A 25,627-nucleotide genomic window follows, 5' to 3' on the forward strand; every position below is an offset into this window, starting at 1 on the left:
GCCGAGGAGGCAGGCCCAGGGAGGGCCCCATCCACAGGGTGAAGTTGGGCCGTAGCGGGGCGGGGCGAGGGGCGTAGCTCCATCCCCGCAGGACCCGGGGCGGGGCTGGCCGGTTAGAGCAGGGAGGCCGTAGCGGACAGAGCCCGATCCGGCTGGAAGCCAGTCAACATTCCTGCAGGGTCTGGGGGCGGGGCTGGCGGGCCCAAGTCAGGAGGCCGAGGGGGCGTGTCGGGGGGGCGGGGCCTCCGGGGGCGGGGCCTGGCCGAGGCCATTGCGTTCCCCGACGACTGCCGGGAGGGGGACGATCGAGCTACTGAACCCAGGGCTGCGCAGTCGGACGCTGACTGGGGCGCGAGCGGGAGACGCCAGGCTTGCAGCGTCGAGCAAAAAGCAGAGCCAGCAGGTGAGAAGGGGGTGGGGGGAGGCCTGCCGGCAACCACGAGCAAAGTTAGTTTTCGTCCCCACTTCCAGAGCCCGCTTGGGCAGCTTTCTCGCAACAAGTGACAGGTCGGGCCACGAAGGCAGCTGGTGGGTGAGAAGGAGCTTAAGTTCCCAAGTCCTGACCCCCAGTTCTCCGGCTCCGCCGTGCTCCGGCTGTGTGACCCCGGGCGCGTCCCCCCACCCTGCCCTGGACCTCTCGGGTTCCAGTAAAAGGAAGAGGTTGCACTAGGTGGACTCTGTGTTCTTATTGCCCTTTCTCACTGAAACCCCGGAAGGTGAGGCTGGCAGGTGAGAGCGGACTCAACAGGTGTTCGGATTGCGTCGCCCAGACTACAGTTTGTCTCCCTGCAGAGTGACACTGGGCAAAGAGAACTCTCTGCGAGCGTGAAGCGAATTGCTTTAAAGGTCACACTAGTTCCTCGCATGGGACTTGAACCCACAGGCCTGGGAACCGGGGGCAGAGCCGGGGTGGGTGGGATGGGTGCCCAAGTCAGGGAGGTTTCAGCCTCCCCTTCCCCCCAACTCTGAGAGCCCGGTAAGACTTGGGGTGGGAAACTCAGCAGGGCATTTATCCCCCTCCCAGGGCTTTTCCAAGTGAGCTGGCTTGGGAGGCCCCTGGCGGAAACTAGGGGACAAGTTCTTATCCGGGTGAGTGGGGAAGACAAGGGAAAACCCCGCAAACATTGGGCCCAGAGTCAAGCCCAGAGCCGGGGCTCTTGCTGCATGCCCAGGGTTCCTTCCTTGGGCTGGAGGTTTCTGTCCCTGGTGGCGGTAGGTGTTCTTGCCAGGGCCATAGTAGTTGGGCAGCCTAGTTCAGTGGTCAAGGACTTGGGACCAAATTTGGATTCCACTCCCCCTTCAAGCTTCAGTTTCCTCATCTGTTAAATGGGGGTAGTGATGGTACTCAATGGTAGTAGTGAGGACTTAATAGAATAATGTGTATATAGTGCTTAGCAAGGCACCAGGCACCCAGTGAGGCCTCATTGTATGACAGCTGCTCTGATGTGGATGGGCAGGTGATAGACTGGCTTCCTGCCTGGGAATGAGACTGTTTTTGGAGGGCTGGCTGCAGCTCCTCTTGACCTTGTGAGAGCCAAAACTTGCCACCTGCCACCAGCATCACTTTGTCCATTTTGGGGTTGGGTAATGTGTCATCTGGACCAAAGAGTAGCTGAGTTTTCAGTAATATTGCTTGCAGTTGTTAGGTGTCCAGTTAAATAAACCCCCAAATGTTTACTTAGCACCTACTATATATTAGCTGGAGCTAGGTGATACAGAGGTGAGCTAGCCTCTGGGTTCTACCCTCATTTTGAGTTGCTGACAGTGAGGTCCCCATCCCCACCATGCCTCTGCTGGAGAGGATAACTCACACCCAGAGCTCAAGGCCAGATGAGATCTCATGGGTTTGTACTGCTCTGGTGGCCAGAATGCAGCTCTTCCATTGCATGCTTGGCTCGGGGTGGAGGTGAGGGGCAGTGTGGGCACCTTTTATCTGTTTGATCAGGGTTGGGCACTGAAGGTGGCTGGCTCCCTGCCTCTCCTGGGGAGATGAGCCCTACACTGTGGAACCAGCTGGAAAGAACTATGGGACAGAGTTTGACTGAGGGCTGTGCTATGTGGAGGAAACAGCGTGTGTATGTATGGGAGGGTGGTGCTCAGGGGAGGTGAGACACGGGAGAAAGGGAGGTGGTGAGACTTGAACAGGGCTTTCTGCCTGGGATCCCAAGTCCTGGTTGGGCTTGGATCAACTTGGGGCCCCAGACTCCCCTCTCCAAGCATTTGAGTGGCTTAAGATTAGAGTTTGGTCTGGTGGGGAGGGAGAGGGGTCAGTAGGTGTTGCCTGTGCGGGGGGCAAGGAGGAGATGTTCATTTCAAACAGTGCTTAGTAAACATCTACTGGAAAGTCCTCCTACCACTCCTCTACCCCACGTGATGAATGACGGATGATGACACACTGACCCCATCCTTAGTTGCTTACCATCTGGTGAGGAACTTAGACAAGGGGACTCTGATAGGAGATAGATGAAGGGTCAGAGGGATCTTCAGGAAAGCTTCATGGAGGAAGTGGAGTTTTGGGTGGGCCTTAAGGATTGCAAAGGTTTCAGTAGCCACAGCAAATATAGCGTTTTGGGAAGAGGAGGATGCCTAGGGGAAGGCAAGGAGGTCAGTGTGTTCAGGGGATTTTTTTTTTTTTTCAACCTTTTTTGAAAGTAGCCCACATACTATATAGCAGACACTGTGAGCACAGCTTCGGTACTTTTACAACCACCAAGATCAGGGTTCAGATCCGATGGGAAAGGGAACCAGAGGGTTCAGGGGATTTTTAGGAAACTGCTAGATTGATCAGTCTGGCTGAAGAGCTGGGACTGTGCAGGGATGCGAAGGGGGAATGGTAGGTTGGATCAACTTGTGGAGGACGTTGAATGCCAAGGTGAGACGTTTGGATTTGATTTGTAGAAAGTGAGGGCCGCTGAAGGTTTTCGAGCAGGGGAGTGACATAGGGTGGCACTTTTGGAAAGACAGTCTTGCCAGATGCGCTGGGGTGCAAGACCCAGTCGTCAAGGGATAACGTACTGATGGCTGTGATGATGGGGAAGGAGGGGACTGGGGGGCTTTGGGGATGTCTGCAGCTGGGGCATAGGAAAGGCTCTGTTGGAGGGGAGGGAGCAAGTGTCCCAGTGGGTGCCCTTTGTTTCTTTCGATCCCCCATGGAGCCTAGACCCTGGTGCATAGCAGGTGCTCAGGAAGGTGTCTGGATTGAGTGGGTAAAGGCACTGGGGAGGGTGACAAGTGCTACAGAGTGATAGAGAGGGAGCCGCCCAAGAAGGCTCTGTGTTTGCCCATGAAGGGGAGGCCTCTGGGCCGATTGGAGGGAACTTGAGCCAGTCAGCAGGGGCTGGGGGGGCAGGAGAGCAGGGCGGCTGGAAAGAAGTGCCTGCAGCTCTCCCCTCCTAGTCCCAGCCCAGGGAAGGCCAGGGTGAGAGGTTAGCCAGCGGGGGCACAAATTTCCCACATGCGGCAGGGGGTGGATTTTTGGTTCCTCCAGGGCTCCTCTGAAGTTTCTGCAATGTGGGGCAGTCCCCTCTCTCTTGTGGCCTCAGACTTTTGAACCACTTCCTGGAAGCTCCTCACCCCCTTTTCTTACCCTCCAACCCTGGGGACGCAACCCCTGTTCACCCTGAGGACCAGACAGCCCCTCCTGGCCCAGGGCAGAGCAGCCCCAAGCCCCGAGCATTCCTTTCGATTTAGAGCATCTGGGGCCAGCTGGCACCCCCTGGTTTTGGCTCAGCCTTGACCCCCTGCTCCAAATCTTTAAACCCACTTCCTCCACCCCACGGGAAGCTCAGGGGGCGGTTATGATTTCACGGAAAAATCAAACAGTCAGGAGTTGGCTCTGTGAGAGGCGGGCGGGAGGGAAGAGCCTGGGCCCCTGTGTGTGACAGGCGGGGGCCAGGGTTGGGGGTCCGGTTTAATCTCAGCAGGAACTGCCCTGCCCACCGGCTTCCCCTCCTCTAAGCCTGGATCTGAGGAGCCAGGAGGGAAGCCTAGAGGTAAACATTGGCCGCGCTTCATGCTACGCTTGCTTCCCTCTTCCTTTCGCCCCCTGATGCTGCCTGTGAGGAGGCCAGCCACAGGCCCAGGGCCTCTGTGACGGCCCCGCTGGTGTCTGGGGGCTGTCTGGTTCCTGACTCACCCCTGGGGTTCCCCCTACACCGTGGTTTTCCTGTCAGCAGCTGATTCACTCTGTGCTGACATGGAGAAGCAGCTGAGGGGAGGGAAGAGGCCTGTCTTCTGGTTCTTAGAGTTAGTTCCAGCTCTTCTGTTTACAGGCTGTGACCTTTCATGAGTTCCTTCTCCTCTCTGGGCTTTCCTTCCCTCCTCTGCTAATGGCCTATTCTTTACTTGGCTCTCAGAGGGTTCTGTAACCGGGACTCTGTCGTTTGTAAAGTAGGGCACATGTGAGTGCACACACACCACACACACACACACACACACACACACACATACAACACAGGGTCTCAGTACAGAGTGGAACTGGACAATTCCACCTCCTAACCTTGCCTACCCCTCACCTGAAGCACCCTTGTCTACCTTCTGCCTGTCCACAGATTAGGGAGATGGTACAGCATGGTGGTGAAGAGTTGGACTTGGAGCAAAATCTTGGCCCTGGCCATTCCTAGCTATTTGACCCTTTCTGGGCCTCAGTTTCCGAATCTGTAAATTGGGGATAATAATGGTAACTACTTCATAGGGTGACGTGAGGATAAAACAAAAAAGTGCATGTGAAGCACTTAGCAATTTTCTACCTACATATGGTGTATCCTCCATGAATGAGAGCTGCTGCTGTCCTTATTTTCTGCATCTGGCCAGTCTTCAAGGCTTATACTAGGCTGCTTCTCAGGCCCCCAGAGACATTCCCCAGAGCACCAGCCTTCTGTATGGGCCCTCTGTGCCTCTCCAGCGTGTGTGTACGTGCTCCAAGACACCAGTCATTTCCACCTGCGTGGTGCTCTTCCTGGGGGTGGCTGGGTCTCCCCACTGTGACTCTGAGCTTCCTGAGGGGAAGTAGGTTGAACGTCAATGGCAGACTTTCTCCAAAACCCCTCCTTTCCCTTCCCCTCTTTCCTCTGCGCTTGCCTACACTGAGTACTTGCCTCTTTGCTGCTGTTTGGTGGCATATGGAGTATCTCTGTGAATCCTCCCAGCCAGGGACTGCCCCATCCATCTCTGTGTCCTGACTCCTGATACAAGGCCTGGCCCACAGCGGGCACTCAGGAAATGATGGTTGAATGAATAAGTGATTCTCCTCAGGGTGGCCCAGTAGGACCCAGTTCAGAGCCAGATCCTTGGTGGCTCCTTTTGGCAAAGGCGGAGCCGGGAAGCAGGGTCTGGATGCCCCTGCCTTGCCTTTCAGGCCTGCCCGTCCCGTGCCTGGAGCCGGGGTCTGGAGAGGTGGGAATGGTGTGGCTGGCCTGGGATTTCTTCAGCCCGGGCTCCGGCTTCCCTCATGAGGCCCAGCCTTTCCCCTCCTGAGAGGGGAAGAGCCCAACTTCCTCCAGCCCCAGCCTTGTGGGAGCCACTCTGGCCCTTATGAACCCTGACTCAGCCAGAAAAGGCACGTTGAAGTCAGCAGTTATTTGTGGAAGGTGCTCCTGCCCCGTGAGGCGTGGGCGCAGGGCTGGGGGGTGGGAAGATGCCCTCCAGGAGGCCCACCCCTGACATTATCCCTGGAGACCACCAGGTGGGCAGCTCTGGGAGGCCCCGCCACTCTCCCCTCTGGCTTCTTTCCTGGAATTGGGAGCGTCTGCCTTTCTTTGGGCCCCACCCCTGACTTTCCCTGCTGTGTCAAGAGGTGATCTGGGGTGGGAGTTCCTGAAGATTCTGGACCTAGGCTCATAGGACCCATGCAGAAAAGTGGACGAAGTGCCGGAAGCTGGGCCTTAGGAAGCCTGGGTTCGGCTCCTGGCTCTGCTGTGAAGTTGCAGAGTGAACTGCTCCGGGGGGGTGACCCCCTAGGCCAGTTTGCTTACTCCTCAGGCAGAAATGCTCCAGAAGCCTGCCTGGGGTCCAGCTGGCCCTGGCCCAGGAGAGTGGAGGACGAACCATAGGCAATGTCGTGGACTCTGGAATCAAACTACCCAAGGATGATCATTTCTGCCTCTGCTCTTTACCTGCTGGGTGAGACCTTAGGCAAGTGTCTTAACCCCTCTGTACATCAGTTTCAGCATCTAAACTGGAGTTGGTTATAATACTTACTTCATAGGGTTGTTTGAAAATGATACAAATTAATGTATGTGAAGCATTTGTGAGACGTGCCTGGCACATAGTGAGTGCTTTATATGTACCAGATGTTTTGGATAGTGTTGCTATTATTAATAGGAAGCAGGATTTAAGTCTTTGGGGGCAGTCTTTGGTGAATGGCTTGAGTCTGGGAATTTGGAGACCTGGGTTCTGAGCCCAGCTCATCCTTTACTTGCCATGTGACCTTGGGCAAGTTGCAGCCCTTTTTGGGCTGCAAAACTCTATTATCCTGCATTTGCTGCACTTGGCTTTTGTAAGACAGGCACATGTGATATCACAGTGAGGAGTTGCAGGGTTTTATTCAGGGAAAGGACTTCTCGGTGCCCAGCCTGTTCTCCTGCCCTGAGACAGCCACAGTAGGTGGGCAGGTTCCCACACTGTCACAGAGGTACTGCAGACACAGAACGACAGGGCAGCCCCCCGCAATGGCACTCAACAAGGCTAAAAAGTAGGTGAAACATTTAAATAAACACATAATGGGATTATCTAGATCAAATTACAGACTTTTTTTTTTTTTTACTTTTCCCCATTTTCTGAATCTTCTGCAGTAAGCCCATATTATTTTTATGCTCAAGAAAGAAAGAACACACTTATACAATAAAGCTATCAAAAAACGTACTATATATATTTAAACAAAAATGCATTATATAAACTTGGGATCATATTGAAGTTATTGTTGTTAATAAATCATATTTATTTTAAAAGGGGGTGGGGTGTTGGTCTGAAGTGAATGTCAATTAGTCAAGCCTCACAAGACTGAGGGAGTGTCTTTGGAGGGAGACAAGAGTCAGATTCTGAATGGGAGCATAATCCAGCTTCCATCGTGGTGGACACACCCCAAGTGCTGCCTGATGTTTAGAAAGCTTTTCAACAATCCTTGACGCCGACGGGCTTACTTTCTTCACGTGTAAAATGGGGATGATAATAATACATAATTCAGAGGGGTGCTGTGAAGGTTAAAGGAGCTTCACACTTGTTTAAGTTGCGAGGGAAGCCCTCTTCTTCTGAATTTGGAACCGAGTGAAAAGAACAGTTGACAAAGATGGCGCTCCAAAGGAAGCCCCGAGAACGTGGCTTTAGATCCGGTCCCCAGAGGGCTGGCTAACCGTCTGCCCTGGAACTGGCAGAGTTACGGTCCGGTCACAGGCAACTCTGAACAGGGGCCAGCCTCCCTGCAGGGGCTGGTATTATGCGGAGGAGCAGCCCAGAATGAACACTCCTTGCGGGCAGCCACTGAGCGTGCCCAGTACGTCTCCCAGATGAACCAATCACATAACCCACTGCTGGGGTCCTGGCCTGAAGTGAAGAAGTGGGTGGAGCGAGGCCTGAGGTGTTCTCCCCGTAGAGGTCCCTCCTCAGGGAAACAAGCGGAGAGAGGAATATGTGTTCCTCCTCATAACTACAGGGCGCTTCCCATGATGCCTGGTAGGCAAACACTCAATGTTAATTTGACGTTGCTAACAATAATGATAGCAATGAGTAATTCTGCTACTGAAGCTGGAAAATTACTCTCCCATCCACTGTCTTAGGATATGGAATATTAGAATGTTGTTGCAACGGGACATGATGATATAAAGGAAATAGAAACTCAGTGGGGATCGGGGATGATTGATTTGTCTGAGATCCCACTGCAAATGAGTGGGTGGCTAGCTAGGCCCTGGGTCACTGACGGTCACGTAGGGAAGTCACCTCCCTGACCCTCTGACCTCTCTGAACTCACAGCAGAGGAGTAACTGCGGCAGGAGGCTGTGTCATTCAGGGGCTCTCAAATGCCCCTCTGATCCCCTCTCTCACCAATTTCGATGAGGATTAAATGAGATAACGGCTCTGGGTAAAATGCTTAGTGGTGGTCCCAGCACGTAATACTGCTTCCATGCAAGCCAGAGGATGATGAGGGTGATAGTGGTGAATGAAGGCTGCGCCTTCCACCCCTTTGAGGAAATGACAGAGTCCTCCTCCCCAAAGACCGAGGTCCCCGGTCTGGAGTGAAGGAGCTTTCCAGGACTGTTTGGAGATCTGGGGGTCAGGAAGGCCTTAGACCTCTATGGGCCTGGTCCTCTATAAGACTGTCTGAGCCCAGCCTCGACCTGGGTGCTTTTGGCTTAGTATGAGGGCAAAGTTGGGGGCTTGTGACTAGATGCACAAGATCGTAGTCTTGTGGGCAGCGTTATAGTTCATTGAGTCAACCTACCTACTCGGTCCGATCCCATGGACAACATTCAGCCTTTGCTTGCACACCTCAAGGCTTGGAGAGCTCACTACCTTTCATGTCTGGACATATCTGACTCTTAAAAAATATTGTGTAGTATTTGAACAAACCCACTCTCCCTTCTACTTGTTGGTCCTGATCATGCGTTGGGGACCACTTGGGGACCATGTAGAGTGTGATGGCTCTCTGGGTGTGAGGGAGGGTAACCAGACCTCCCTTGTAGCGCCCTGCCCCACCCTCAGGCCAGTGATTCTGATGTAGCAAAGAGACATTTCTGTCAACTTTTTGTTGTTGTTTATTTTACTAATTTTTATTGGAGCATAGTTGATTTACAATGTTGTGTTTCTGATGTACAGCAAAGTGAATCAGTTATACATATATCCACTCTTTTTTAGATTCTTTCCCCATTTTGGTCATTACAGAGTATTGAGCACTGTTCCCTGTGCAATACAGTAGGTTCCTATTAGTTATCTATTTTATATATTGTAGTGTGTGTATGTCAACCCCAATCCATTTCTGTCAACTTTTTAAAAAAGCCTTCATCTCTACCTGAACGAATGGGCCCTTTAAAAAAAGGCCCATTGAAGAAATAGTTTTGTGGGGAAAGTTGGAGGGTGAAGAACAGATGCAAAGGAGGAAATAACCGCTCAGAGATGTCCTGTGAACAGTTTGGTGTTCACACACTCACACACACACACACACACACACACACACAAGATTGGGATCATACCCTATGAACCACTTCCTGTGCTGCCACTGTTAGGTTAACATTGTAGAGGGAGGATTTTTCTACGTTATTCGATATTCTTCCACAGCGTGTTTCCCGGCTCCCTAGTATCACACCACGTGGATCTGCCGTGACCCAGTTAAGCATTCCCCTGCTGTTGCACACTTAGGCTGTTTAGAATTTTTCATTAGTACCCATGTTGCTATAGTGACCACCTGGTCCATACGTCTGTTTTGTTCTCAACTTTAATGATCTTCACAGACTGAATTCTTCGAAGTGGCTGTCTCGTCAGATGGTTTTTAAACTCAAGGTCCAAGGACCAGATTCTTGGGGAAAAGCCCTTTCCCTGATACACACCAGCGGGTACCTGCACATGTAGCTCCAGCTCTCTTGGGGCGAGAGGCACTGTCTGTCCCTCGGTGCTGGTTAGCAAGCTCACGGAGGGAAGGGGGCAGGCTCTTGGGGCATGTGTGGGTGCACAGGAGTCAGACAGACAGAGAAGGACAGATATGGAGGAGCTTTTCCTCCTCCATTGTAGTCTGACTTTGGACCCTCCTCCTCTCTGGGAGCCTGCGGTGTCATTAACTAATTATGGGATCTTTACTCTTTAATGACCTCTCTCCATGGTGACTCCTTCCTCCCCAGCAGCCTTCTGGGAGCCAGGGAAAGTGAGATGAGTCGGTAGGAGGAGGTTTCTCTGGAGTAGGGCTGGGGGGTCATGGGCTGGCGCAGTGGCTCTCAAACCCTGATATACATCAGAGTCTCCTGGAGGGTTTGTTAAAGCACAGATCATACCCCCAGAGTTTCTGGTTCCATTGGTCTGGGGTGCAGCCCAGGAATGTGTGTTGCTAACATGTTCCCAGGAGATGCTGCTGCTCTGGGTGTGGGACCACACTTTGAGAACCAATGGAGTAGTGGATTGGGGCAGGGGAGGCTGTGTAGTGAATTTCAGCTCCTGGGGCTGCTGCCAGTAGGAACCTTGCCTTGTTTAATAAAGGCTCGTGTGAGATCTGAACTCACCTTCCCCCTACCCCCACTTCAGCACCCCTTCTCCAGTATGCACTGTTATATAGCCATGTGCAAGAGGATAAGATGATTACCACCATCCCCATTTTACAGAAAGGAAAACTGAGGCTCTGACAGGCGATCTGATAGATCCAAGGATGCTCTGAAAGCCGGCAGGAGCGCTAATACAGGACCCCTGGCCTTGTCACCTCTCCCTGCTCCTCCTGAATCTCACTCCCCCCCCCCACCCCAACACACACACACTCTCTGGGCTTACCTCATACAGGTGTGATGCAGGAGAAGAGGTGCCTTCCCTGAACCCTGTGCCTGCCCTGTGGGACTCCAAGTGAGGGGGTTGGGAAGGCAGGTTCCCCATCATCTCTGAGCCAGGGTCTTGCTCTACTTTTTTCCCCCACGAACCATTCAGCCACGTGATCTTCTTCCGAGATCCAGTGTTCTCCAGCCAGTTTATGTTCCCAGTTATTGTTCTGGGCCACTTTTCCGGGAGGCTAGAAACTTTCTCTGGTTGAGCCTGGCCGCTGTGTGGCGGGCACAGCAGAGGGAGGGGCGAGAAGCCTCACCTGTTGAGCATCTGATGTGTGCCAGGCCCGGCCCTGGGCACTTTGCAGCCGTGATGTCAGGTCATCCTCCCAGCAGCACCCTCCCCCCAGCAGAGGTTATCATCAGCCCCCATTTACAGATGAGAGAACTGAGGCTCCCAGGGCTGAAATGACTTGTCCAACGTCACAGCTGAAGGAGGCAGAGCTGGGCTTTCAGTTCCAAACTCCAAGGCTGGGCCCCCTGGTCTGGAGTGGCAGCGGATCCTGGACGGAAGGAGCTGGGATGTGGGAGACTCAGCCTGTGCTCCACCACCATCCATGCAAAGAGCGTCAGCCCGAGGGGCAGGGCCCCCCTGGGACTCAGGGTCTTGCAGTGGGAGGACCCTGGCCCAGCCAGCAGGAGACCCAGTTCAAATCATGCTTCATTCACCTCATAATGATACCTTATGCTTTATAGCTTTTAGCAGTGGACATTTTCTCACGTACTTACTCCTGCAAGCCTCCCAGCACCTTATGAAATAGGCAGGGAGGGTATTATTACTGAGCCCATTTTACAGATCACGACAGAGGCTGTGAGTGAGATGCCCAGGATCCTACGGCTAAGGAGGGGATAGAGCCAGGACTTGAACCTGTGCTGTCTTTGCTCCCCATCCTGAGCCTGGTCCATCAGCCCAAGCTGCATCCTAAGTAAGGAGGGAGAACTCTGGGCTCCTTTCTATTCTCAGCTCAGGATTGGGGATCCCAGGGCTCTTAGTTGGGGTGGTGGCTCTTGGGTGCCAGGGGCCCAGGACTCCAGGAAAGGCTGGCCGGAGATCCTCATTCTGGGCCAGAAACCGTGGGGAAGGAAGATAGGGTGGTCCAGGCTGCCCCTGTTACTGGTTCCTGCCCAGACCCGGACATTTGAGGTCCCTGGTGGGAAGGGGGGTCTGGCCAAGGTCCCCCTCCCACCTCAGCTCCTGGTTGCTCTGAGCACTGTGCCTGCCCTCCAGATACACGATACAGAATTTTCCAGACTCTCAGGCCTCGGTGCCCCTGCCCTGTGGTTCTGCCTGAATGCCCTCAGCTCTTCCCTTATCTCCTGATCTGCGTCTTCCTTGTCCCTCCAGACCCAGTTCTAGCCGCCTTCTTCCCTGTGGCCAAGCCAACTCAACTGTCTTGGGTTCTGTCCAATGGGTAAACTGGCTAGCAGGGTTAGATAACTCACCAGGGTGGCCATGAGAGCAGGGACTGTGGTTCCTTTGGGCCCAAGCACTGGGGGGTCTGTCAGGCTGGCGGGGCTCAGGGCGCTGGGACTGCATGGGCTGGGGACAGCTGAGTCCCTCAGGGTCAGCCTCAGACCTGTGACTCATACTTTTCCCCCACCCCAAGCAAGCCACTTCTCTTCTCTGACCACTGGCTTCTTTATAAAAATAAGAAAGCTATCTTCCTCACCGACCACTGTGAGGCTGGCGTGAGATGCAATATGCAAAACACCTGCCGATGACATCTCGTGGGTTTGAGGTGCTCGCTGACGTCTCGTGGGTTTGAGGTGCTCGGGAGTGCAGATTCCTCCCCTTGCCTGCAATCAGCTTGGGTTTCATTCCTCCTCCACCCACCCAACCCCCTGGGATGGGTGTCTGGTTGGGCATTGGTGTCAGGCCTGAACTCTATCTTCTCTAGCTGGGAGGTATTCTAGGCAGATAACAGGGGAAGGATTGGGCAGAGGGACAGAATTAGCTCCAAACAGGCTCTGCCAGCCTCACGTTGTGATCCTGGGCACAGTACCTCCTGAGCCTCAGTTTCCAGGTCTGTGGAGGGGGCATACGCCTCTGACCTGTGTTCTCAGGGTCACACAGGGCTTCCTGGGAGAGCTGGAGGAGTAGGGGTGGGAATCCAGGTGACGTGAAGTGCTGTGTGCTCCCTCCCAGGAGCCTGGAGTCCGGCCAGTCAGTTCATTTCCATGTCCGCTTTCCTGCTGCGACACAGACAGCCCCCTTTCCCTCTGGCCACCTGGAGGCTCACCAGGCTGCTGTGCTCTTGGCTCTGGGCCTGGCGTGCGGGGTCACCATCCGTCTGGGCTCGTTTCTTCCTGTGCAGCGCAGGGAGCTGGCCCAGGCCTGAAGCCCTGCCTGACTCAAGGTCCCTGCGCTGAGAACTCCCGGAACTCCACCCCTGGCCCCTGGGGCTCACTGGGGACACAGACCCCTTCCAGTGGCACCAAGCCCCTTTCCTTTCCATTTCTGTCTGTCTGTCTGCACACACTTCTTCTCCCAACTCTCTGTGGCCTGGAACCTTCTCACCGTGATAATAATCACCATACTTCCCTTTATTGTGCTAGAGCATTCTGATTCCTCAAGGCTGTCTCCTCCCTATAAGGTAGGAGTGAATTGTTGTCATCCCAGAGAGGGGAAAGGACTTTTCAAAGCCCACAGTGGGGACTCACGACCTCTCTACCCAGCTCCGTACCCCAGCCCTCAGTGGGTGCTCATATTCTTGGCTGAATTTTGCTGTAGGCGTGCCCCTGGAGTTGGGAGTGGGAAGTGGGCTGAGAGAAGGCGAGGGTGGCGGAGTCCTAGGTCTCCAGGGTGGCGGGGGCAGTATCCCTGCTTCTGGGGCTGGCATAGGGACTATCCCCATTGCTGAGGGGGGGGAAGCTGAGGTTTACGGGAGAGGAATGAGTTAGTGAGGACCTGGCTGGGCTTTGCTCTTTCCTCCACAGGGCTTGAGTTGGGGGGATTCCATGGGGCTGTTTGGGACCTGGGTGCTCCTTGTGGCTTAGGCGCTGCGGGCTGAGGTCAAGTCCCTTGCCCTGCCTCAGCTCCCTTAGGGCCTGGGAGTGGCTCCAGCACCTTTCTGGTGATAAAGACCCAGCCTGCTCAGGAGTCTCCAGAGGGGGGTGTGTGTGCCTGTGTGTGGGTGGGTGTGTTTGTCCGGGCACCGCTTGGCACTCCCAGAATCTGGGGGAGGCCAAGCCTAAGAAGAATGGTCTGGGGAGGGGATGGCCGTTGTTGAAGACTGGGGGCGGGAGGGTGGTGAGCACCCCGGGCGGGCTGCGGGGCGGAGCTGGGCTGGCTCCCAGGGTGGGGTCCTACCTGGGCCAGCAAGGCCTGCACGCCAGGTGAGCTTTTGCTTCAGGGCCCCCCTGGGGGCTTCCCGTGGAGACCAGAGAGAGGGCCTGAGGTCTGTGGGCTGGAGCCCTGGCTACACGGGAGGCTCCCTCCACCTGGGATCTGTCTGTCCTTCTCTGCCTGCCATTCTCTGTCTCTCTTCCCTCATCTCTGCCTCTGCCTCTCTCCCCTCATCTCTGCCTCTGCATCTCTCACTCTCCCCTGCCTCTCTTTTTACCTGCCCCACAACCAATGCCCCCATCAGTCTCCCATGCCTCTGAAGCCAGAGCATCTCTGGAGGGTGTAGCAGGTGTTGAGGCCCAAGGCCACCCTGGCTGAGCCCAGTCCAGGGGAGCTGGAGCCGTCCCAGCCCTGCTCCTTAGCAATCCCTGAGGACCCAAGAGGCCCAGGGAGCCCTGAATGGAGATCCCTGACAGGCTGTGCTGGTCTCCTCTGTGACCTGCTTTCCTGCCCCAACTGCCAGGTGTCTGGGTGGGTTAAATGGCCGCCGCCCTGCCTGGGAACTGGGGGCTTGGGCTCTACCTGCCATGTGGGAGGTGCAGCCCTTCCTCCCAGCCCCGGAGGGCCTGGACCCCTGCAGCTGACTGTGGAAGTGGGGCCCCCGGGCCATCCCTTCCTGGAGCCAGGTGCCCGCCACGGGGAGGGCTGGCTGTGCTGGAGTCCGGGCCCTGTGTCTGGAGTGAGTGCCCTGGACGCTCTGGGTGTTCTGAGGCCCTCAGGATGTGAGAGGGAGAGACTTGAGAGCTGGTCTCAGAAACAGGGAGAGACGGGCAGAGGGGAAGGCTGGGGGAAGGCTGGAGTAAGCCACCAGCAGAGAGAGGGACAGATACAGAGGGGAAGAGATTGGTGAGGTGGAGGGACTGAAGGACAGAGCGGGGAGGGCCCAGAGGCCCTGCATTGCCCCCTCCTCCCCTGGCCGAGCGGCCTCTAGCGGGGTCTCAGGTGGAAGACCCCCCTCTACCCCCTACCCTGCACCTCCAAATTCTTGGAGTTACAGACCTGCCCTTGCCCTCCTCACTCTCCATCTTTTCTGTGTTTCCCCCCAGGACCCATGAGAGAAAACGTACCTCGTATACCTGTGTGTGCAGCACTTTGCCTTTACTGTGTCTCACTCACCTCCCTCTCTGTCTCTGTCTCTCTCTCATCAAATATCCCCAAAGCCAAAATAGCTCTTAAGCCTAGGAAGGTGCTGAGAACTACAGCTTGGGAAGTAGGAAGTATTAGCCCATTTTACAGATGAGGGAACTGAGGCTCAGAAAAGTTAAGTGACAGTGATGGGTAGACAGAGCCAGGGTTTGAACCCACATCCGTCCGATGCCCACCCTAACTACTCATGCCGAGATGATTGGGGCTGCCAGATAGTGCTCCATGAGTGTGTGTGCAGGAGAATGCTCTGGGAAGGCTGCTCGGAGGAGGTGGCATCTCAGTGGCCTCATCTCTTCCTTCCTGAGCCCAGGGTCTGGAGGGTGTGTGCTGTGACTGCTGCCATGTGAGGTCCCTGATTAGAGCCCCCCTCCTTCTCCCTAATCACCCTGCCACCCTGCCGAGGGCCCACACCCAGCTCCCAGCCTCCCCACACCCAGCTCCCAGCCTCCATCTCCGCAGCCCTGACCCAGAGGGTAACCCTTTGTTAGCCACCTGCGCCCAGCTGGCCAGGCCCCGGGATGGGTGTGTGAGCTGGTCCCTGATGCCTAGTGCCTCCTCAGAGTGTCTTCAGTTGGTTGGGTCCAGAGGCTGGGCTGTGAAACCCAGTTAATGTAGGTTGGGCCTTGGTGAGGTTATTTTAATTACCTATTGTTTATAACTTCATTTCTGCAGGCAGTGCAGCATGACAGTAATGCTCAGGGGCTCTGGGTCAGGTTTTGGGGTTCAACTCCCAGCCCTATGGTCTGTGTAACCATGGGCAAATCCCTTCACCCTGAGTCTCAGTTTCTTCAACTGTGAAATGGGGTTAAAAGCAGTGCTTACCTCATAGGGTCATTGCAGGGATAAAGTAAGCCATGTGAAGCGCTTAGCACAATCTCTGGCAAATAGTAACTGCAAAAACGTTAGCTTTTGTTATGATCGAATACTGAGGGCTGTGTTCTAAAGAGCCCATCCTGTCCCACAGAGGAAGAGCTGGAGGCGGGGTAGAATCACCGTGCTGCTTTATGATGATGCTGGTGTGTAATTGCTTACTTTCCTGTCTCTGCCTTCTCCAGACTGAGCACTCCCTGAGGGCAGGGATGGGTTTCATCCATCCACTTCCTATGTCCAGCTCCGGGCCCAGCCAGAGTTGGGGGGTCAAAGAACTGCATTGATTGAGGACGGAAACTGAGCAGAGATGGCCTCTTGGGAGCCCTCTGGGAGGGCAGCCCCTCAGGCCTTCTGACCCATGAGCGGTTCTGGGGGGAGGCTTGCTGCCCCCTTGAGGTCACCTCTGAGGGTTAGGCCTAGGTTCACTCACATCCTGGTGGTTCAGCCTGGCCCTCTGCACCCACCGCTGCCATAGCTGGCTGGTGTAGGGTAAGAGTTCCACAACCCCTGTGTGCTTGTTACACCTGCAGACACCTGGCCCCACTCCTGGGTACTCTGATTCCATGGGCTTTGATGCTGGGTGACCCCATGTGAGAAGGCTTGGCAGTAAGGAGCAGTATCACAAAGCAGGTAGGACATTGGACTCCAGAGTCAGAGGGTCTGGAGGACAAAGTTCAGCTCGGCCACTGTCCTCCATGTGACTGGAGCAAGTGCCACCACCTTCCTGAGCCCCAGACACCCTGCTTGTAAAACAGAGATGATGAAGCCATGCTCTCCACGTGGCAGGGGGATGTGGGGTTAAATAAGATAAGATCTGTGAAGCACCGCTCACATGGGAATGCTTTCGTTAACATTCATTTCATCAGTCCTCCCTCTGCCTGATAGCTATTTCAAGTTCTTGGGTGACGATAACTTTCCAGGGTCAGTTTGTAGGAATCTTTGTGTGTCCCACATCTCAAGGGAGAGTCTTTATGCATACCCTCCTCCTGCCATGTAAGGAAGGGACTCTTTGCCTAACACGACCTCTTCCCAGAGACTCCTGCCTCTGTCATGCTTGCTTTCTAGGGTTTGGCAAGCTGATTCCACCATCTTCCTGGACAAGCCTTGATATCCCCATTTTACAGATAAGGACACTGAGGCTCAGGGGGGTAGGCAGCTTGCCAAAGGTTACACAGCTCTGTGAAATGGGATTAGAATTTAAGTCTCTCTCAATTCAAAGTGCATACTATGAACTGGTTCATTATTCTCCCTCCCACCATGGGGCTGGGGAGGGGTCCTCAGAAGGTAGTTGACCCCTGAGAGCCCACCTGGGAATCTGGGTCTTCTTGTTAGGGCCCCTAGACTGTGGGGCTCCTGGGCAGCCTCTCATATAGTCCTAAATATCCCTCTAACTTAGGGCTTCCCAACTGATGTGCCCAAATGGCTGGTTATCTCCTCAGCCCCGGGAACAGAGCTCTGGGCGGGTCACCTCAGACCAGGCTCAGTGTTGTCCACATCAGGGTGCTGAACAAATATGTGTACTTCTCTACATGTATCATGATGTGAAACAGGTTGGAAAGTACTGATGGCTCTAACCAGTCCTGTCCTTGCCCTGTACAAATACACTCCCCAGAAGGGTGGGGATTCGTGGTCCTCTCTGGGCCTCAGTCTCTTCATCGTATAAATGGGGACTGAAGTAGGTGATGTCAAAGGCCTTTCTAGCACTGTGAATCTGAGTGTGCAAGCCTTAGAACCTGGGGTTGGGAGAGAGCAGGGTTTGCATGGGGACCAAGCAGCCTGCAAAAAATAGGAAAGGGAGCCATGGAGAGGGAGAGGTCAGAGACTATGGCTCAACCTCAACTTGAATCTTTGGCTACATTGGGCCAGGTGGGGAAGCTGCAAGTTTCGAAGTGTCTGCTCTCCCCAAAACTGCACCCTCTGTCAGAGTGGCCCCTTCTTCATGCTGAAAGCCCTCTGGTCTCATTGCTTGGGTTTCAGAGAAAAGCAAGGAAGGACCACATCTGTTGGCCTCAGCAGCCAGTGAAGGAACAGTGTGGCCAAGATTGGTGGGGCTGATCTTTTCCTTCCTGACAGAAGCCAAAAGTCAGGCCTCAGAGCTGGGGTAAGATGGGGTGTCAGGCAAGCAGACTGAGGTGTGGCAGGGTGGGGCGGGCGGGCTCCACCACTGACCTCATTCATTTTGGCAGCAGGTGAAGAGAAAGGAGCTCTCGTCTCAGGTCAGACCTAAAGTTCAATCAGGGCTTAGCCACTTACTTGTGTGACCTTAGGCAAGTCACTGAACCTGAGTCTCAGTTTCTTCATCTGCTAAATAGGGGTAGTAATATCTCAGGGGGTTGTTACAGAGATTAAATGAGAGAACGTGGGAATGGCATTATACAAATGAAAAAGTGCTGTCACTCTACTGCCATAGTCTGGCCAGGGTGGCTGGTGGCCTACATTCCTCTGCTACCCCTGGCCTCCTTCCCCCAAATGTCAGGGGTCAGTCCCAGCTTCAGGCTGTTAAGGTCCTCAGGAGAACAGGAGCCTGTCACACTGGCTCATGGGATCATGTGACGGGGCTGTCCTTCATTGCTCCTTGGGTTTGGCATCTGTAAGACAAACAGGAGGCCTTGGGCTCTAAAATCCTGGGATTCCTGGGGAGGTCTGATCTGGATGTGTTTCTTCCACGCCATGGTGTTGGTGGTGGTGGGGTTTGCTCACTTGCGTTGTGAGCAGCTGACAGTGCCCCCAGAGCTCTTTATTCGCCCCATCTCAGGCCTCCAACAACCCTACGAGACAGGGGTTCCTGCTAGTATCCCCATGTTAGAGATGAGACGTTGGCCTCAGAGAGGTTCAGTAACTCCCTTGCTTAAGGTCACACAGGAGGAAGCAGAGCTGGGATTCAAACCTAAGTCTTGAAGGAAATGTGAGATCCTAATCACGCTTTATGGCCTCCTGATTTTCTGGTTGCCAGGGTAAGAGCTTTTTTTTTTTTTTTTTAAATTTATGTTTGGCTGACTTGGGTCTTTCATTGCTGCACGCGCGGGCTTTCTCTAGTTGCGGCGAGCAGGGGCTACTCTTCGTTGTGGTGCGTGGGCTTCTCATCGCGGTGGCTTCTCTTGTTGTGGAGCACGGGCCCTAGGTGCACAGGCTTCAGTAGTTGTGGCACGCAGGCTCAGTAGTTGTAGCTTGCGGGCTCTAGAGAGCAGGCTTAGTAGTTGTGGGGCGCGGGCTTAGTTGCTCCGCGGCATGTGGGATCTTCCCGGACCAGGGCTCGAACCCGTGTCCCCTGCATTGGCAGGCAGATTCTTAACCACTGTGCCACCAGGGAAGTCCCGGGTAACAGCCTTTTATTTTTATTTTTCTGTTTTAACAACAAGGGGAAAAGGTAAGACCCAAGATTGAAAAATAAGGTAGTAGGGAGGTCAAAAAGCCAGCCCCTGGAGTCAGCATGGGTTTCAGGAAACACATCACCTGTCACACATGAAAACAAACACAGCCACCTGTGACCAGTCTCTTTTCACGGGACAAAGTCCAGAGAACTGCAGAGCTGGGTGGCCAAGAACCAGCTTGCAGGTGGAGTTGTCTGCTGACAGGCAGGTTTCCAGAGTAGACAGCCAGGCCAGGCTTTCTCACTCCACTTTCTCTCCAAGCTGACTGAGCTCCCACCGATCAGTTGTCTGACTCACCAAACTGGCTGGACGTCCAGGTCTCAGGCAGGCCCCTGAGGCACAGCCCAGAGCTCAGGGACAGAGGCCCCGCCCCTGTGGAGGGCAGAGGCCTCCTTCCTTAGGTGACCCAGCCCTGCCCTGTTTCACCCCACCCCCCTGCCTGAGAGCAGCAGTAGTTACTCTCTGGCACAGAAGCCTCCAGGCTGGGCATGTATCTGGAGGCTGGATCTAGGCCCCCAGAGGGCTTCAGACTGTTGGTCAGGAAATCAGCAACTTCCGGATAATAATCATCATCATCGTAATTGGTGGCTTTTACTCGACACTTACTAGGTGCCAGGCATTTTATGGGTACTAACTCATGTAAGCCTCACCATAGCCCATTATTAAGTCCATTTTACAGGTGGGAAAGTTGAGACAGAGGGGTGAAGTGATTGCCCAAAGCCGCACAGCTGGTAAGATGTGGCAGATTTGGCATCTTCAGGCAGAGAGAGTGGGAGGAGGGGGCCAGGGTGCCAGCATGGATCGAGCCCTACTATGTGCTAGCCTGATTACAGTTCACCTTCACACCTGTGAGGGGTGGGTGGGTTTAGTCTCCCCATTCACTGATAAGGAGGCAGCTCTGTAGGTTACGTGGCCCATACGTAGCAGATCCAGGGGTGGGAACCAAGGGCTGCTGTGTGACTCTGAGTCCAGTTCTCCTTAAATCTCTATGCGGAAGGCCCGGTGAGCTGGGGCAGGACAGCAGATGGAAAGAGAAAAGCCTGGACCAGGAATCTGCAGGTCCTCCACTGCGTGCGCAGCCCTGATTTTGCTCTGTGACCTGTGGTCTCCTGCTTTCTCTGGCCCCTCTGAGAAATGCAGTGATCTCAAAAGTCTTCTGCGCAGCGGGATATTGCTCTCTGGTGAATGATGCCAGGAGTGTGCCTTCAGGAAGTGGAGGATGGAGCAGAGGTACAGGAAGCTTCACGTGAGATTCTCCCCGGCCAGGACCTGCTGCACCAGGGACCCCAGGCCTTCCTGCCTCCCGCTCAGAGCAGAGGGACCAGGCCATGCTGGGTCTCAATACATGAGAATCCCCTGGGAAGCTTAAAAAAACCCCGATGCCCAGGCTGCACCCCAGGCCAATTAAATCAGGATCTCAGGGGCTTGGGGGAGGGGATTGGCGGGGCAGGCACCAGCACGTTTTAGAGCTCTCCGGATAATTCTAATGTAGGGCCAAGACTGGGGGCCACTGCTCTAAAGCAACTGGGAGATGGGGAAAGTAAGTCCTGGCTTTCCAGGGTTAGTGACCCCCTGAAACCGGATGAAAGCATGTGCCTGCCTGTCTTCATGCATCTTTATAGAGAGAGGGTTCACGGCTTCTATCAGGCTTTTCTGACCCAGAGGAGATTAAAATCCAGTCCTGGGAGGAAGCAACCCCCTCCCCACAAGCCAATGATGTCAGTTTTAAGGCCCAGAAACCTCCAGTTGCAGGATCAAAGTTGGTTTTTCTTATCTCCTCTAAGAAACCTTTCCTGACCTCCCCAGACTCCCCTTTCTGTTCCTTCTTCCTGCAAATACACATCCAGGGGTTACTACGTGCTAGGCACTATCCTAGGCTCTGGGGTACGGGGCAAATGAGGCAGACGCAGCCCCTCCCCTGAAGGAACCATATTCTAATGGGGGCTCCGGATACCCCAGTGGACCAGTAGGATGACTGCAATGAGCAGGGTCATGTGACAGGCCCAGGTGTCAAAGCTGCTCCTCCTTAGGGTCGCCAGCGAAGCCACCCATACCCAAGAGTCTGATGACTTGCCTAGGGCAAGGACAGGCGGCTGTGCATGGGCATATTTTGGTTCTAAGCGCAGCTAGAGTTGAGGCCTGCTGTATAGATCAGGTGGTCGGGTAGGGCCTCTGGGAGGAGTAGCTCAGTCTACTTATAGGAAGGGAAGGAGCGAGCCAGGGGCTTTGGGGGAAGAGTGCTCCTGGCAGAGGAACCGTGAGGGCAAAGGCGCTCAGGTGGGCAGGGGCCTGGTGTACAGAACAACAAGAAAGAGTGGCCTTAGGGATGAAGGTGGGATGGGGAGGACGGAGGTGCTGAGGACCGAGGAGGGGCAGGGCCAACCAGGCAGGGCCCCGCTGGCCACATAAGAGTCTGGATTTTATAGCAAAGTGTCAGCTACATCACCATTGGAGGGTTGCAGGCAAGGGAGTGAGAAGATCTAGTTTGCATTTTTCAAAGAGCCCTCCCTGCAGTGTGCATAACAGCTTGACAAGGGCAGGAGTGGAGCCTGTGACCAATCAGGGAGCTGCACTGGTCCAGGGGGGAGGTGAGGCATGGGGCCGGGAGAGGTGGTGGATTGGAGGAGACGCATTTGGGCTGTGGGATGAGGGGAATGAGGAAGAGACCCGAGCATGGCTCTTAGGTGCTGGGTCTGAGCCAGCTGGTGGGTCGAAGGGCCGTGCATCTCCTCGCCTCCTCTGAATCCTGCAGCACATAGAGTCCAGGAGCCCTGGCCCCCAAGGGACCCTCAAGAGCCTAATATGTATTCCACGTGATGTTAGGCTGTTGAGTGAAAGATGGTTTTAAGTCAGCAGTGTTTACTGCCAGGTGTCTTGGAGACACTAAGTGCCTAATGTACAGTGACTCTCGGGGAGAATTGGCGCTCCACAAACTTGGTGACAGCAAAGACTCTTGTTCTTAAGGGCATGTCTTCTAGGACTTGTGTTCTGAAGAACTACTCTGGAAAATGCTGCTGCTCTGGTCCCAGCCTGTTGTTTGACCATTGAGGAGGCAGGTCCGCGGCAGGGGGCGGGGAGGTCCGGGGACAGTCACCTGTGCTGGGTCTCAAACAGCACGTCCCATCAGAGCAGGCGCCAGGCACGAACCTCTGGACTCTGGCTCTAGAGGGGCTGCACCACCGCACCACTTGGTTTCCCCAAGGCTATTCAGGGACACCCAGGTTCTGGGGTCAGGCTGGAGGGCTCCTCCCCCAACCTCAAGTGAAGGATAAACCAACCTCCTACTCTGCAGGGGTGGACTCACAGAGCCCCAACACAGACAAGAGGTTCTCTTAAAGAAGGGGTTCTTCCCCAGGGGCTCCGGGGAAGGTGAGGGAGCCTTGCTTGGGGGTCCTGGCATGCAGAGGTGGCTCAGAGTGCTCAGCCTACACATCCCCCACCCCACCCCTTGGGTGAAGACAGAAGAAGACTGAAAAGAGAGTCTCAGCTGATTTAGGGGCAGTGGATCTCAGACTCCCTTTGCGTGACTGAGCACTTGAAAGTCCTGGTGTTCTATGTGGAAGTTCCTTCCCCTCCCCTTCACCTCTCCATCTATCCACCCAACCATCCGTCCACTCATCCCTCCCTCCATCCACCCATCCCTCCATCACCCATCTATCCCTTCATCCATGTGCTCATCCCTCCTCCTCTCCCTCCCTCCCTTCCTCCATCCATGCATCTAGTCTTTCATTCAGCAAATTTGTTGGGAGCCTACTTTGACCTCGTAAATAGTACATAGTCTTTCCCCTCAAGCTATCACAGTCCACGGGGGAGATGGGCAAGTAAGTAGAAAACTACTGTACAGCATCATGAGTTATAATAGTAACCTCCATTTATTGAAAACCTACTTCATGCCAGGCATTTTACCCACGTTATCTAATTTAATCTCTGGGCAAATCTGCCAGAAAGGTTTTATTTTCCTCTTCTCACAGATGAGTTAGTTGAGGTTCAGAGAGGTTAAGTCACTTGTCCAAGGTCACACAGCTAGGAGGTGATAGAACATCATTCAAACCCAGGCAGTTTGATGCCAGAGCCCGTCGCAGGAACTGCTCTAGTATCCAGTGCCATTGGAAGGAAGCAGAGGGGGAGGGCTCCTAACCAGCATGTGTGTTGGTGGGGAGCGTGTGACCCTGATGGTAGTGACAAGGGTGGCTGGAGTAGGAGGTGTCCTGGAGGAGGTGGATGTCTGAGGTGTGTATTAAAGGATGAGTTAGTAAAATATTAGTAGTATAATAATTCCATTGTATAAACTGATTTGGCATAAAATTATGTATTTGGTCAATTTAAATTGGAGTTGCTTAGAAATGGTCAGTTTACCTGCTATAGAGTATAACATAAAATCAGCACCTCCTTCCTACTGCTCACAGAGCTGTCAGTGACTGTTCCAGAACTTTCCAAATAAGATGCGCTTGCATCTCATTCCCTTGTTTTGTGGCTGTCCAGACATCCTCACAGGAAAGCATGGGCAGACCTTCTAGTATTTCTGTAAAGCACAATATTGGGAGACTCTCTCTTTGTTTAATTTCATGAGCAAGTGAAACGCTCACCCTTCACTCCTTCCACAAGTGCCGATAAAGACGCTTACCCAGCTCCAGCTCATCCAGCCCTAACTGTGCCAGGCGCTGATCTCACTTTTCTTTATAACACGGGGTTCAGTTGGGAAACGAGGCCCTGTGAGTCCTTGCTCTGTGGCTGTGCGTCGGCAGAGCTAGGATTCGAACCCTTGTCTAGGGATCCTGTGTCTTCTCTTTCCTGACTATTCGATTCCTGCCACCCAGCTCGTTCTCCCCCAAGATCCCGAGCTAATGGAAGTCCTGATCCTCGCCATCTTTTACAGACACTTGTGTGTGTACCATCTGATCCCCTGCCCCAGGGGCTGGCAAACTTCTTCCATAAAGGGCCAGGCAGTAAATGTTTTAGGCTTTGCGGGGCAGTGGTCTCTTGTCATAACCGGCCCACTCTGCCGTTGCCTGTGACAGCAGCTGTGGACAATACAGTTGGGTGCCAATACGACTTAACTTATTTATTTTAATTTTCCATGTTACAAAATAGTCTTTTTATTTTTTCCCAACTATTTAAAAATGAAAAATCTGTTCTTAGCTTGCAAGCCGTACAGAATAGAGGCGGTGGGTTGGATTTGATCCACAGACCCCAACTGGCTAATCCCTGCCCTACACCAACCCTTATTCTTATTGTTGTGGATGAGGAGACTGAGGTTGAGGCCTCTCAGGGTGGGCGGAGCTAGAGCGTAACCCCAGGCCCTCTGAATCCGACTTTGGGGTCTCCTCGGGGCTTGGTGGTGGTTATGGGCTCCCTGAGGTTGATACCAGCCCCCATCATGGGGCAACCTGGATACGTCCCCAGACTGAGCTGACTCCCAGCCCTTCATGGAACCGCCCATCTTCTGCCCAGTATGGAGAACATGTTCATCTCCTGCTCCCTGTTGCTGTGAGCGGGGAATGTCAACACTTGCGGGGCAGAAACACTTTGTATCCTGGATCTTGGCCAACAGGCCCTGGAGCCACCCACCCCGGGCTCTGATTCTCAGCCCCTTCTCTTCCCTCAGGTGATTCCCAGGTAGTCTCTGGGCCTGCCCTGATTGGCCAACCCGCCTGCCAGTCATGGGGCTGCCTGGCTCCTGTGTTAGTGTCTGAACCCACCCAGCTGCCTCCTGGAGAGGAGGAGGTGGCCTAAGGGGGCAGGAGGACTGGGTCTGTCCTTGCTGGTCCATGTACCCGTGACCTTGGGCAAGCTCCTTCACCCCTCTGAGCTTTAGTTTGCTTGTAGGATGCTGAAGGGCTTTCTTTGCCCTACACCTAGTACAATTTGTGTGAGTGACAAGAGGCCAGCGGGGTTGCCCGGAGAGTGGGGGGATACCAGCCCAGCAGCCTCTGCCTCCTTGCCCACAAACCAGAGCTCCTTTGAGCAGTGACCTTGGTGCTCACCACCTACTCGGACAATGGAATCCCAGCCATCCCCAGAGACCCCTTTATACAGCCGTGGCCACTCCCCGGAAGGCAGCTCTTCACAGATCTTGACCTCGGGAGTTACCACTGCCTAACGAGCTATGTTTCTCGGGCAAATTACCTCATCTCTCTCTGAGGCTGTCCCCCCACCCCATGCTCCCCAGGACAGGAAGACCCTCCTCACCTTCTGGGCAGGTCGTGAGGATTAAAGGGATGACACGTGCCAGTGGCTGTCCAGAGCAGATGCTGTTGATGGGGAGGCCAGGTGTTCACTGTTGCCTAAGAACTGCCCCTTTCTGAGCACCCGCCACCCGGCAAGGCTGCCCTGGACACCCAGCCTGAGCGGAGGATGTGGGAGCTGCAGAGTGGAGACACTCCCTTGCC

General features: G+C 54.3%; 1 protein-coding gene across 2 annotated transcripts in view; it reads left to right on the forward strand.

The window, feature by feature from the left end:
- Positions 1-267: 267 nt before the first annotated feature.
- CD82 (CD82 molecule) overlaps positions 268-25,627 on the forward strand; it is a 49,893-nt gene continuing 24,533 nt past the window's right edge. For both annotated transcript variants that reach the window (XM_061203278.1, XM_061203277.1), the window contains exon 1: positions 268-403. The gene's annotated coding sequence lies outside the window, so the exon portion shown is untranslated. The remainder of the gene's footprint in view (positions 404-25,627) is intronic.

This window comes from Eubalaena glacialis, chromosome 10, assembly GCF_028564815.1.
Source record: "Eubalaena glacialis isolate mEubGla1 chromosome 10, mEubGla1.1.hap2.+ XY, whole genome shotgun sequence".
NCBI classification, from domain to species: Eukaryota; Metazoa; Chordata; class Mammalia; order Artiodactyla; family Balaenidae; genus Eubalaena; species Eubalaena glacialis.